The sequence below is a fragment of the Aegilops tauschii genome, chromosome 2, assembly GCF_002575655.3.
Source record: "Aegilops tauschii subsp. strangulata cultivar AL8/78 chromosome 2, Aet v6.0, whole genome shotgun sequence".
In the NCBI taxonomy this organism is placed as follows: domain Eukaryota; kingdom Viridiplantae; phylum Streptophyta; class Magnoliopsida; order Poales; family Poaceae; genus Aegilops; species Aegilops tauschii.
Window position 1 is genome coordinate 22,912,602 of NC_053036.3, and position 14,561 is coordinate 22,927,162.

General features: G+C 39.3%; 1 pseudogene; it reads right to left on the bottom strand.

The window, feature by feature from the left end:
- Window positions 1–7,641: 7,641 nt before the first annotated feature.
- Window positions 7,642–9,358, bottom strand: LOC109753432 (bisdemethoxycurcumin synthase-like; annotated as a pseudogene).
- Between the last annotated feature and the right edge of the window lie 5,203 nt (window positions 9,359–14,561).

Consider the following 14,561-nt stretch of genomic DNA (forward strand, 5'->3'; position numbering starts at 1 on the left):
TTTGACATATCTAGGCTATATAATTTCAATATTTCCCCTGTAACTTTGAGACATTGTCGTGTTTCGGGCAATATTTGTAACAAAGGGCATCTTTATTGGACATTTGTATCCCACTTATGTCTTTGTGCACTGAATCGAAGCTTCTGTGCCTAGTGTGTACGCTATATTGTTGTCTCCATGCCGCTCACCTTCACGCTCCCGAGGTGTCGGTGGAGGTTCACTTGTGCAAGTCGGACCTTGTGGTAGCGGTCGAGCGATTTCTTCTCGACCTTGACCTCGGTGGAGACAAACTTGTTCTCGATCTCAACCTTGAAGCGGGCCGTGCCGGATTCCAGAGCGCTGACACGGTCCACGATCAGGTGGACGAGTGGATCCGTCTCCTCGACTCAGGCGATGTGCTCCTCGAGCTCCGCGAGACGCTGGTCGATGGCGTGGGAGGCGCTGTTATGGTGGCGCCGGCGGAGGAACGAGCCGGTGAGAGGGGAGCGGGTAGCAGCGGCGAGGCGCATGATGGCGGATGCCATGGTGAAACAAACCCTAAGTCTAACCTAAATGATTTACCATAATCTGAGCGTAGGGGGATGGATCGAAATATATGTCTGGGTCTACCGGACCGACTGGGCCGTCCCAATCCTTGGGCCCTTTTCTTTCTTTCCTTTTTGCAAGCAACAACACACAGAATAAGGGGAAAATCTTATATGACGCACGTTGCGTCAAGTTGTCCAGCATTCGCACACAGGGTCACGAGCTAGTGTTGAAAATGGGCCAGCCCGCTCAGCGCTTCAGCGATCCTGGTTTTTCATTTCCAGTTTTGGGCACCTTCTGGAACTAAGTTTTTTTTGTTTCTATTTTTTGACCTGCTTTCTTTTTCCTTCTATCTCCGTTTTAATGCTTCCTTTTATTTTTATTTTACTATTGGTATTCATTTTTTTTCACTTTTGGATTTTCTTTTTTTTAAAGTTCATGTTTTTCAAAAATTGTTCACATATGTAAAAAAATGTTCGTGTTTCCAATTTTTGTTTCACCTTTTCAATTATGGTCAGGAGTTTCAATAAATGTTCAGATTTTCAAAAAGTATTTGCATTTATAAAATGTTTTCCCATTTTCAGAATTATTTGCCAATTTAAAAAATGTTCTAAAAAATATTTCGGTTATAAAAATTATTCATGTTTCAAGATTTTGTTAAGAGTTTAAAAAATGTATCCATTTTAAAATAATAGTCATATAGTATTCAGAAAAATGTTTGTATTTTTAGAAAATGTTTGAATTTTTCAAAGTTTGTTTGCAATTTTTGAAAAGTGTGTGTGCTTAATAAAACATTCATTTTTTTCAATATGGGTTTTTATAAACATGAGCAATTTTTTAAATCGGATACAATTTTCCAGAAAAATGAAGAATTTATGAAGTTTTCTAACATTTTTTTAAATATGAACAATTTCTGAAAACACGGTAATTTTTTGAAATTTGCGAACAATTTTTGTGAACACAAACATTTTATTGAATTTGTGTACAAGTTTCAGGATCAGGAACATATGTTGGAATTCTGAACGAGATTCTCAAAAACATGAAAAGAAAAAAAGGAAAAAAAGAAAAAGAAAATGTTCGGAAATGCGCTGTGTTTGGTTCTTACACTTGCGCTTTGTGTAATCACTAGCGCTTGTTAACTATGCTAGCTAGCACGACAAGCTCCATTGATGTGGTCTCATGTTTGATTTTTTTTTTGCCAATTTATATTCTCTATGGTGCTTGATGGGTCCTCCATACACATCTGCTCGCTTCGCTCGTGCACCAGTGGGCCGTCCCAGTCGAACTGCCTGTGCATTTGTCTGACAGCCTGCCACAATAAGCAAAAGAAGGGTCTATCTAAAAAAAGGGAACATGGATGGGCCAAGCCTTAGAATTTTGCCTTTTTCTTTTGTTCTGTGCATCTTCGAACATGAACAAAATGAGTCAAACGGTGATGCTCACAATCTAGCTACAACTGCCACATATCTTGACATTCACATGCATGTTTGGTTTGTTAACCCAGATAATCTATCTATCCCTTTATTAGTAAAACAATAAAGCTCGGCCATTGCGCTCAAAAAAGAAGAAGAGTCTATCAGGAAAAAAGACGAGAGGAAACATGTTTAGTAAGCTCCTGAGGTACCCCGAATCAACAACTTGACCCCTAAAAATAAATAAGCCACCCAAAAGAGTGACCCCGCAGGGCTGCAAAGAGCTCCTGCCCGAGCTTGCTTGTAAAGATCTCCTTGTCCCGGGCAGTAAAAAATCAATGGATTTGGGAGGCCCATTGCAATGTTACCACTCGGTCCGACACTTTCTTTGCCACTATAGCTGTAGTGTAGTATGCCTCAATGGAAGAAGAAAATGAGCATACTTCATGTAGTATCAATCCACCACAACCTTGTAGTTGCAGGAGCCTGACGGTGGAATCCTCTCGACAATGTCCATGGCGATGTCCTGCTTGGACCAAGAGGAATAGGCGTTGGCCGGAACAGAGTGCTCATCGTGCTTAGCGCGCTGGCAGGTGTCACATTGGTAGAAAAAGTCCTCTACATCTTGTTTCAGTTCGGGCCACTCAAGGAGCACTTGATGCGCTGATCAGTGGCATGAATGCCCGAGTGGCCTCGCACAACGCTACTATGCAATCCTGTGGTCAATTTAGTGGGCAGGCCGGTGTTATATCCCACCCAAACTCGGCACAAGTACGCAACATATAGTACTACAAAGTATATAGTATAGGACATATCTAGCCAAGCAAACATTAGCAAGCTACAAAAGTGCATGCAAAGAGTTCATGGAGTACTACTCAGTAATTGCTTCAACTTATCTCCTGATATGCTTCCATCCTAGTTTTATATGCTTCATTACTTTTTCATAAACATACATGTACATTTTGCACACATGGTAGTAACTTTGCTTTCTTAGTGCAACGGAAATACAAGCTTCGAAGGTACTAGCTCTGTTTCTAAATATAAGACATTTTGGCAGCTTAAATTGAACTGCCTAAACGTCTTATATTTAGGAAGAGAAGGTGTATTTGTTATCTTTTGTTACTCCCAGGAGATGATTTACCACAACGTGTTAATTGCGCTACAAGTAGTACGTTGGTGCCGAGGTCATCAACAAGCCCACATGGTTCGTCGCCGACGCCATTGTTGTTGCTCGCAGCCATCCTCTGATCTACTAGATGTTCCTCCTTGGAAACATTCAACCACATGGCGGTTCCCATGTTCAAGCTTGTAGCAATCCTAGCAAGCGTGCTTATATACTCTCGCTGATGTGTCCCCCGTGCCTGCACCACGCTATTGTGGTGGACCACTGTGGCGGTATCGGCACAACCTAACCATGTAACCTATTTGTGTTGTATATGGAACCAAATTCTGATCATCATTAGAAGCAAATACTATTTTCCTTTAGAAGCAATTCCATTCTCTGTTGGAAGCAATGTGATATATACAAATATTTGTTTCGTTGGAAGCTAACCCTATTATATTTTGGTAGGAATGTTGATAGAAATACATATATGTCACTTGGCAACAATAAAACGCTCCTACAAAACAATTCTTTGTTTGTTCGAAGCACATCTTTTCTAGTTTGGAAATGAAATACCAGATGGAAGCAGTGTTCGATCGTCTTTGAAGCAGTCTCCATCACCACAAGCGAAATGTTCATGTGGGAAGCAAAAAAAAAGTTGTACAGGATTAATGTACGCCACAATCAGTAACACAATTTTCTTCATATGGAAGCAACATTGTTAATTTTGGAGACAATTTTTTGCATAATATATGGAAATCATACAACATGGTGTGGAGTCTCATTTTCCTAGAGTTGTTATTAGGTTCCTTAAATCCAAAATTTACTTCCTAAAAAATTGGGACTGAACCAGGGAGCAATCAATAGCGTCTGTAAAAGGAAGCACTCAAGTAACTAACGGAATAGCTGCACCAGATCGGACACCATCTTGCTTCTTATCCAACGGCGTAGGACTAGACTGATGGATGCATATTACCAGTAGTCTGATGGCTAGTGGATTCCGAAATATCTAGAGATCATGAGGCATGCCATCAACTAGAATGAGGATGTTGAGTTAATGCAACTGTTATAACTTAAGTCTAATAAGCGAGTTGATGATTGGTGTGCACAAAGCTGTGTAGAGACCACAAGGGCGAGGACACAGTGTTGTCGCTATAAGGTGGCGTTTATGATTGGTGTGCGATGGTATATTGTGACGTTTATGATTGGTGCGTGATGGTGTTTAACAATTATCGTGGGAAGTTAGGCACAAAAGCTAGGATCGAGAAGAAGCAAGTTATGTAGGAACATTAATTTTCAAGAAATAAAGGGATTGTTAAACTGGCATGTGGAGTTAATGGGCAACAATGGAAATCATGATAAAATCTCAAGTTTAGGGTACATGGAGGAAACTGATATGTATTGCCCGTACAGACCTCTACAAGTGAATCCCTCACACGCACTTCAACACGGGCCAACCTAGTAGCACTCGCTACAGACACTTTCCCTTAGCAGGTTTTATTGGGTATTGCTAGCGGTATTTCCTGGTTTTTTAAGGATGATGGTTTCATGAGGCTTCTGGAACCTTTCACACAGTTTGGAAAGATTCCAGAAGGCTTTTAATTTTTTTCTTCTATTTTCACTGTTTATGCAGATTATTTTTCTATTCTTTTTCCATTTTCCATTTTTTCATAATTTTTTAAAATGAATGTTTTTAAGTTTGCTAACATTTGCACAAATTTGCACATATTTTTTCAATTCACAAATATTCATAATTCTCAAACATTTTCTATATTCATGACTATTTTAGAATTTGTAATGTTTTTTTCAAACTCACGAACATTTTTCCTAATCAGTTTTTTGGAAATTTATAATATTTTTTAAATCAGCAATGTTTTTTTTCCAAATCCATGATTCAAAATTGAAAAATTTATTAATCCGCATTTAAAAAAATGAATTTTTTTTATTTTTTAACCATTTTTTGGATTTACAAATGTGTTTCGAATTCCTAAACATTTTCTAAATTCATGAACATTTCTAAATTTTTCAATATATTTAAATTCATGTAGATTTTTTTCAAATTCATGAACATTTTCTGAATTCACAAAAACTTTAAAGTCATAATAATTTCCAATTTTTGATCTGTTTACATTCCGTGAACATTTCTTAAATTCATAATGTTTATCTTATAATTCGTGAAGATTTTTTGAGTTGCGATGACATTTTATATTTGCGAACATTTTTCAAATTCATGAGAATTTTATAAAACTCACATTGTTTTGGGTTCACATTATTTTTATTGTTCATAAATATTTTTAATTATTTTTGAAAATATTTAATTCAAATTAAACAGAATGCATCGAGAATTAAATAAATAATAACTAGACAGAAACCATGAAAAGACTTGACAAAATCAACTCTAGACCGGTAGCGGAAGCACGTCAGAAAAATTGGGTGAAGAGCGGCGGTAGGCTACCGAGCTGGCCAACGGTCACGCTACAGGTGACTGCTCTGTACCTCTCCTATTGGGCGATACACTGGTTGGTGATGATACATTCGTCAAGCTGGAACTCATTTAAATGTGCAGTACTGAATACATGTGTACATGTTTTATTTTGGTTGGATATTGAATGTCCATTTGTGTGGATAGGACATGAGTAGGGTTACTTGATAAGCAAAATAGTAGAATGTTCCTGAGCTCTGCTGTATCAACTTTCTAAAATGTTGAGAAAAACACGTTTGTAAGTTTTGAAAAAAAATATGACAACATTGAGGCACATATGTGTTGGCTAGGAACTTAAGCATGTAAATGTTTGTAAAATAATATGACTATTTGCCCCTTGTTTTATATTACAAACAAATAAAATATATAGAAGAAAAACATGATAGCCAATTTTACATATTGTGATCGGAAATAGCTAATGGCTCTCGGGTTCCCTTGCACCTGAGTTTGATTTTTTTTAAATATATCGAAAAGAGTAAAACAAATCTGAAACTTTTTGTAGCAAACATGACTTAGTGGAATACTCACGTGAATTTTTTTGCGAAGGAGTGACTACCGTGGTATTCTAGACGAATAAAAAACAAATCAATACTATATGAAAGTTACTATTCACATTTTTGGACTTGCAATTTGTTTTTGTTTTTTTGTCGAGCATACCACAAGAGTCATTCTGATCTGCGGAACTTTTCTAATTTAGCTATATTTTTCAGTCAGCTGACTTTTGATTTTATGGTCAGTCGATTTTCTATTCGTTGGATGCGTTTTGAGATATGTGCTGTTTTAATTTTTTTTCTGTTTAGTTCTGTTGTTGGGTTGGGCTGTGTGGATCCGATTGACCCCTATTTTGGGTCAGTCGAATTGCTTCTTGGGCTTGTTTTTGTTCTTCTGGGTCGTGTTTTTCTTTTTTCCTTTTCTTTATTGGTTATTTTTTCTTTTTGTGGGTTTTTGGCTGAGTCTAAGTATATACATACAATATAATATGTGCCAAAATTTCATGATTATATGATTATTTTTGCATATTAAGATAAAGTGCAAATTCGGTGCAAAGTTGTGCACATTTTTTTTAGTTTTTCTCGTCTTAAAGGAAATACCAATGCCACTAATTCATTCCTTTTTAGAAAAAATCATTATTTTGATATTGTTTGTCTTTACTTCATTACTTTAAGGTTAATACCAATGCCACTATTCATTTGTTCTAGATTTTGTTTTTGCAGAAGTTCCACTTTTATATGCTTATTCTTGCATATTTTTAAACATCGCAATTTTTATGTATATTTCATGCAAATTTTGTCAGTGTTTGTTTTAGATTCTTTTTCCCATTTTCTTTGTTCTTAAATGGTAATACCAATGCCACCTATTCACTCTTTCTTTTGTGGGTATTTTGCTTTATTTTTATTCTAAGTTTTTTGTTCCTATGTGTTTTTCCTTTTCCTTTTTTCCTTTTATTGGTTATTTTTTGTTTTTTGTGGGTTTTAGCTTTTGTTTTTTGTTTTTTTGTTGAGTTTTCTTTTTTCTTTATGCATATTTTTGGATGTTGAGTGTGATGCACACAAGTACTACATGTATACATTATATTTGAGTATGGAAATTTCACTACAATATGTTTCTTCGTACATATTATAAAAAGTGCAATTTTTGTACTAATCTTGACGAATTTTTAGTTTTAAGTTTTTATTTTACTTTGTCTCTTATCTAAGGGTAATACAATGACACTAATTCATTCCTTCTTTGAAACTTATTTTATATACCTCCAAATTTGTATTTCCTTTTTTTTTGTTTACATACATACGTCGATGGGGAGTATATATATGGAGTTGTCTTCTGTCTATGCATGCATCTGTAAACAACAATTAAGTTGCTTTGGCATTGACGCGACAACATGCAGGAGAATGGTCGTTGCATGCATCAGCTCTTACGGCTGCGGCGTTACTCATCCAATGGTCACCGCCCAAAGAATCATAAACATGCCAAAAGTGACTGACTCAAGTATTATGTTCGGTCGATTGATGTCCAGTCGCTCCCAAACTTTTCACCCGAGTATTCAGCTAGGCCATGTTTGAGCTTTTTTATTGTGATGCCCTAGAGAGAAAGTTGTACAATTTGAACGCTTGTGATTGAACTTGTTTATTTTAGTTGCAAATTATATATCACAGAAGTAGCTTATGAATCGGAGGATGGTCAATTTTTTCTGTGCAGGTTGCTGGCCACTGCATGCAGCACCATGGTCTCAACTGTAAACCCCGGTCCAAATCCCATCATCACACCCCACTCACCTCGCTCTCCGTCCTCCTCCATCCGCATCCGTTGCTCGTCGAGCACGAAGATCAACGTGGCACCAAGCATGTTCCCGTAGTCTCTCAGCACAGTCCGGCTCGCGGCCAGCTTCCCGGGATCCAGCCGGAGAGCCCCGTCGATGTGATCTATTATTCCACACGCCAGGGTGCACCACAAAGAACATATCGTTCCATTTGGTGCCATCGCTCATGATTCCAAACGGCTGGAAAGCATCCATGAGACACTGCTCGATGTGCCGTGCCGCTAGAGGAATGAGCTCCCTGGTGAAGATGTGGCCGTCGAGGCCGGCTTCGGTGAGCTGCATGTTGAGCACGCCGTCGGTTGCTGGTATCGTGGTCTGCGAGGCCGATACCATCTCGAAGCGCGTGTGCTCCACGGGGTGCACGGCGTCAGCGCCGACGATGACCGCGCCGGCGCCATCACCGAAGGCTGCCTGGCTGATGAGCTTGTGTGGGTACGCCTCCTCGGGGCCGCGGAAGTTGATGACCGTGAGCTCGACGCAGGCCACAAGCACGCGCGCCCCGCGGTTATTCTCGGCCAGGTCCTTGGCGAGGCGCAGGGAGGCGGCACCGGTGGAACAATCGTTGAGGTTGAGCATCGTCCGGCATACGGACGCGCGGAGGCCGAGGAGAGAGGCCAGCCGGAGGTCGACGCCCAGGGCGTGCGCGCCGGAGTTGGTGCTGACGATGAGGTGGGTGATGTCGGTGGCTGGACGGCCCCACTCGGCTATGGCCTTGGCTGCAGCTGACGCCGCCAGCTCCGGTGCGGCAGCAGCGGCGATGGATAGCCGCGTGTCCAAGGACGGCTTGTCGTGGCAGAGGAATTCAGGGTGGGCGTCCAGCAGCTCCTCCGTGTGGTGGAAGTAGCGCATCTCCGTTGATGTCATCTCGCCTATACAAAACAAGTTTGGACCCCATCATGGGTAGGTATGTAAATTATATGTACTACTCTCTACTCCTACTACTATATTTGCATGCTTTCTGCTTACAGAAGGTCTTGAGTTGTTTTTTGAGGTCAGTGAGGTGTTGGCTCTTGGTGACTCGGAAGTAGTAGTCCGGGTACTCCTCCTGGGACACGTAGTTGGCCGGGTTCGCCGTGCCGATGGCGAGAACGGCTGCAGGCCCATCCGCACGCTGTGAGCGCCGTATCTCGCGCACCGACGACAGGGTGTTGCTGCTGCCCATGGTCTCGGAGCCTAGAAACAGAATTGTTTGAGAGAGTATAGAGTATGTATGTCAGTATGAGCCTCACTGAGGGTGGAATATATAGGCTAAAAAAATCAGTTACTGTACAAGTTAACTAGGCTCATTTGAGAAAGAAAGTAGAAAGATGCAAAGCAACCGAGCAAGAACATACGCGGGAATACCTAATTAAGGAGAGAGCACTTAGTGAGACGATGGATGAGAGGGAGGAAACTGATTCAATCGAGGTTGTTTGTTCTAACCGATGAGAATGATTGAACAACAGGGTGGCATATATTTATAAGGACGGGAGCCGATCGAGCAGGACAGAGATGACTATAGATGGGAACAGACCGGAGAAGCCGAGATGCTATGGGAGTCACCTATAAAGAAAAACCATGGTCAAACATCTAGCCAAATAACACAACTGGATAGAACAAAATTAAATCATAATATTGTAACCGTTAAGAAATTAACACCATGTGAAGCATAATGTTCAACAATTTAGTAACATAATGTTCAACAACATACTAAATCACAATATTTTGGATATTAGCCAATAACTGTGAATTTAGCAAAGTAACAGAATTTACAGCAATGGCACATGTCACAAACTAAGACCTAACACAAAATGTAACAAGTAAAATTGAATGCATAACAAGGTATAGACATGCATATGACATGCACATATGGGCTAGGGCAATTACATGTATAGATCGGCTAGGACATACACACATAGATCTGCTAGACACGATAGTGGAAGATGGGCTAGACAAGCACATGAAGACGGGCTTGTTAAATCACACACAAATGGCATAAAAGGGAGGACCAAGAATACTCTCTCTCTCTCTCTCTCCCCCCGTGCTGACCAATCCAATCGATAGAGAATATAATGAATTGAAATGTCATCTCTGATGTGGTCCTCCCATCAGACCGCCACATGTCAACGCAATAAACTAGTTGTTCAACATGGAAACTGATTGAGATATGACTTTATTTTTCTGGTGCCCCACATATATACAAAGATTGTCTGAGATATCGACGTTGCACCTCAGGTAGTTCCAAAAAAAACATCGTGGTTCGAAATATGTTGCATCTCTAGCGGACAATTTAGAAGAACCGCCGTAAATGCTATCTAATCTACACATTGTTTCATTGAGGCCCACCTCTATTGGCTTTTCTTGCCACACCGATTGAGATAAGGGAATCTTAGATGGTACGTTCGATAGGCCAGAGATGTGCGGTAGTATATGCAATGTTCCACCCTAGTGTGTTTTCCTTGGTGAAACTTCTTATAAAAATGTGGTATTATGTGCTTACTTGTGTTAGAATCCTCAAAAGTTTCATCCAATAGAACCTGCACTTTTTAGAAAAAAATCATTTAGCTCCTTGACGACTTGACCTTCTCAAAATTAAATAAGAAAATATCTGCGCTTCGTAGATAAAGAGTATACGCCGATCGCAGTAAGCCATTGCCAGTTCGCTACTGACTCGGAGCTCAATAGCCATACAAACTAATATTATGATCTTTTTTCTTGAGAGATGTTACATGGAAGTGGTTAAATTAGTTTGTTGTCGATTAGTGGATGAATTTTGTTTTGTTTGAGTTAACTATTTTGTTATTTTTTGCTCGAGAACTTTTAGGGTGGGAAGTAGATCTAAGCGTGTGCACGAACCATCACTGCCACCAACTCTTGTTCAATAAATAGTAATGATAGTGCCGACACACAATTATTCTACGTCAAGCATACCACGACGATATATCACAACTGGAATGCTGTTTATAGATCCATTTCATGCCTCTCGCTTTTTCAACAACATGAACAAAGATATGACATCATCCTGAACAACTAAAATTGAATTAATGCATACCAAACGGTTTCCTTGGTGTACCTATTTAGGATGTGCTCTATTGTAAATGGTCTGGGCAAACCCTTTGCGATAGAATGTTGTTTTTGAATTCTTCAACACTAGCGTTACAATCTCTATATTTGTTTCCAATGAAAGATGAGTGTTTTTTAAGAGAAAAGACCTTTCGTCATTGTAAGAACGCGCTTGATAAGTTGACAGTCTCAACTGAACCATACATCCACAATACACCCAATTGATAGTTTCCAATTTCTTTGTTAATATTATGAAGAATATACTATGCAGTTGAATATGCCCTTCAATATTAAGAAAGTTTTCTAATTTGGCAAGTACTACAGATTCATTGGCTGACAAAGTCTTTCTGATATTCATGTAGAGACAAAAAGGATACAAAAGTCAGAAGCAAGAATCTTCACCAAGGTGAGGTACAACTACTTACTTAATTAGGACGACAACTTAGGTAGTCAGTCACATAGATGACCTTGCACACACTTGTATAGTAGTACAACACCACACCTATAACCTTCTAGCACATGCAAGCAATGACTTACCTAGTCAGGCACATATGTTGATTGTGTTGTTATTAAGTTTATTCACGCTAGTATTGTAGTACATCACCACAACTATAACCTTCTAGAAGATGCCTCCACATTCCATATCACCACATGGAAAGCCTCCACATCATCAAGAACATGCAAGCCTTCCACATCATCTGAAGCTAGAAGGCCACGAGCTACTACGATATGCAGGCACCCTCTATATATACAACGAGAATTTGGAGCTCATTTTTCTTATATATTTTAAATATCAGTTTTGTCAAATTTACACAGCCTCCACATCACTAAGTACATGTCAAATCCTCTACATTATAAATTTGAAGTTTTTATTTTTCAGCAATAAAAGATATCACCAATGCTAGAAGGTCACAAGACACTACAACGTGCAAGTCATCATATAACGCTAGTGTGTGTGTGTGTGTGTGTGTTGGGGGGGGGGGGGAGTGGTAGGGAAGGTGGGGAAGGAGGGTATTATTTATTCTCATATATTCTAAGTTTATTTTGATACATGCATGTATTGCTATCGTGCGGGGTATTGTCTAGTTTCCTTCGAGAAAAGACCTTCCGCACCGTAAGAAGGCACTTGATAATTACTTGACAATCTCAACTGAACCATACGTCAAAAATACATCCACTTGACAGTTTCAATTTTGTTTGTTAATAGTACTAGAATATACTCCACTAGGCAACTAGATCACCCCTCCAGTATTAATATGCCAATTCCTACATTGGGAAGTACTATATATCTATTGACCAGCAAAGTCTTGATGGCATCCATGTGGAAACAAAGACGGATATGAAAGTCCGAAGCAAGAATATTCAGCAAGGTGAGGTACAACTGCTCACTATATAGTATGATGACGACTTAGCCAATCAGTCACATATGACGACCGTGTTATTATTCAGTTTATTCACACTCATATTGGAAGTACAGCACCACAATTCTAACCTTTGGGAATTATTATTCGTTGATAGAGAGTCAAGGGTTATCCATGTAGAGGCAAAAACATATATGCAATTCTGGAGAAGGAATCAAAGATGAGGTACAACTTCCCATTAATTTTATTTTGACAACAACATGCATAGCCAGTTAGTCGGTCAATCCAATAACCGTATTTTGTATTTCACACTGGTACAACACGACGAAAAGTCTTCGGAAAGTACTATCCCTTGACTGAGAGACTATACGGATATATATTCACTAGAATCTTCTCACATAAAATATAGAAGTGCTCATTTTCATTTACCACTCGACATGAGAGGTTAGGTAAGTCAAAACCAACAAGCACCAACTGCTTGTTTTGGATTGAAAACAACTTAGCCGGTCAGCCACATATGATTACTGTGCTGTGTTGTTCACACTAGTACATCACCATAGCTAGTCTTTGGGACACTATATATGCAGTCCACAAACAACTCGTCACTGTACCTTACGACATTTTTGCAAGCTATTATTTTTTACTATGATTGGATAATATGCAATGACTTTATTCACACAAGCCTCTGTCATTCTCAACCCATATCCTAAAAAAATTATGTGTGTGACGTCGACTACTCAAGTTGACAATAAACATTTATTTTGGTTAATATGTAGCTCTCCACACACGTACATGCAACTGCATATTTTTGTTTGACATTAATTTTACCATAGACATCAACTTGAGTGCTTGACAATCTTATTTTGTTTGTCAATAAATGCCCTTCACTTTTAAAGAAAATCCCATACCATTTTTTAATTATTCTTGACTAAGTAAACCTAGTTTGTCACCAATATGAAACTCTGCACCAAGGGTATTCTTCAGCACACACGCCGCACACAAGACAGTGAGCGCAAATGCTCACTTTTATTTATAATTTTATTTGTGTAAACCGTGACAATGGACATGGTACATGGAAGCGATCTTTTGGTGGACGGGGGCTAGGACATACATGCATATATCTGCTAGGCGATAATGAAAGATGGGCTAGAAAAGCTTATTAAATCACACACAAATGACATAGAAGGGAGAGCCAAGAATATACGCACGCGCGCGCGCGAGAGAGAATATCTTAGACAATCCTTGTATGGGGCACCAGAAATATAATGTCATGTCTCAAATAATTTTCATGGTGAACAACTAGTTTTAATGGGTTCACATGTGGCGGTCTAATGGAAAAACCATCAGAGATGACATTTCAATCCATTATATTCCCTACCAATTGGATCTCAGGTAGTTCCAGAAACAACCCATAGAGGTTCGAAATATGGTGCACCGAGCGGATAATTTTGAAGAACCGTTAGAAATGCAATCGAATATACAGAGTTGTTTCAATGGGGCCCATCAATAGCGGCTTTTCTTGCCACACCGACTCACACAAGGGAATACTTTGATGATACGTCCGGTTGGCCAGACATCTGCCGTAGTAAAATGCAACGTTCCACCATTGTGTGATTTCCTTAATGATTTTGCTTATAAAAACTTTTTTTGGGGGGGGGGGGGGGGGAGGGGGGAGGGGGTAGGAAGTTGATTTCGAACACATGCTTACTAGTGTTACAATATTCAAAATTTTCATCCAATAGAACATGCACTTTTTAGCCAAAAATTCTTTTTCCTCCTTGAAGAGGCAATTGACGACTTGACCTTCCAATTTCATTTTTTTACTACTATACATCACTACGGAGCAAAATTGGCCCCTTCAATATTAAACCACCATTTTTAAAATTCAGGGAGTACTTTCCATTGACTAACAGAACCGTGTGCTACTATTCATGGAGAGACAAAAAGGGATACAAAAGTCTACAAAAAGAATCTTTACCAGAGGTCAGGTACAACTTGTCATTTTCACAACAACCTATAGTCAGCTAGTCTAATATGATGACTATGCCAGAGGTGTTATTCACACTATTACATCACCCCTACTATTGTCATTACTTTACTTTACACCATCTTGCAAGCGATTTTTTATTGGGTAGTCCACAATGACTAGATCCACAATATTCTTTTATTCACTTAAGTTGTTATTTTTTGATCATCTTTGTCGTTGACCTAAAGGTTTGGTGAAACAGGGAGAGGAACATTTGGTGTCTCTAAGGATATTATACGTTCATGGTTCAAAGCGTCCTTTTGTAGTTACCTGGTCATTCATCTTGAAATTCTT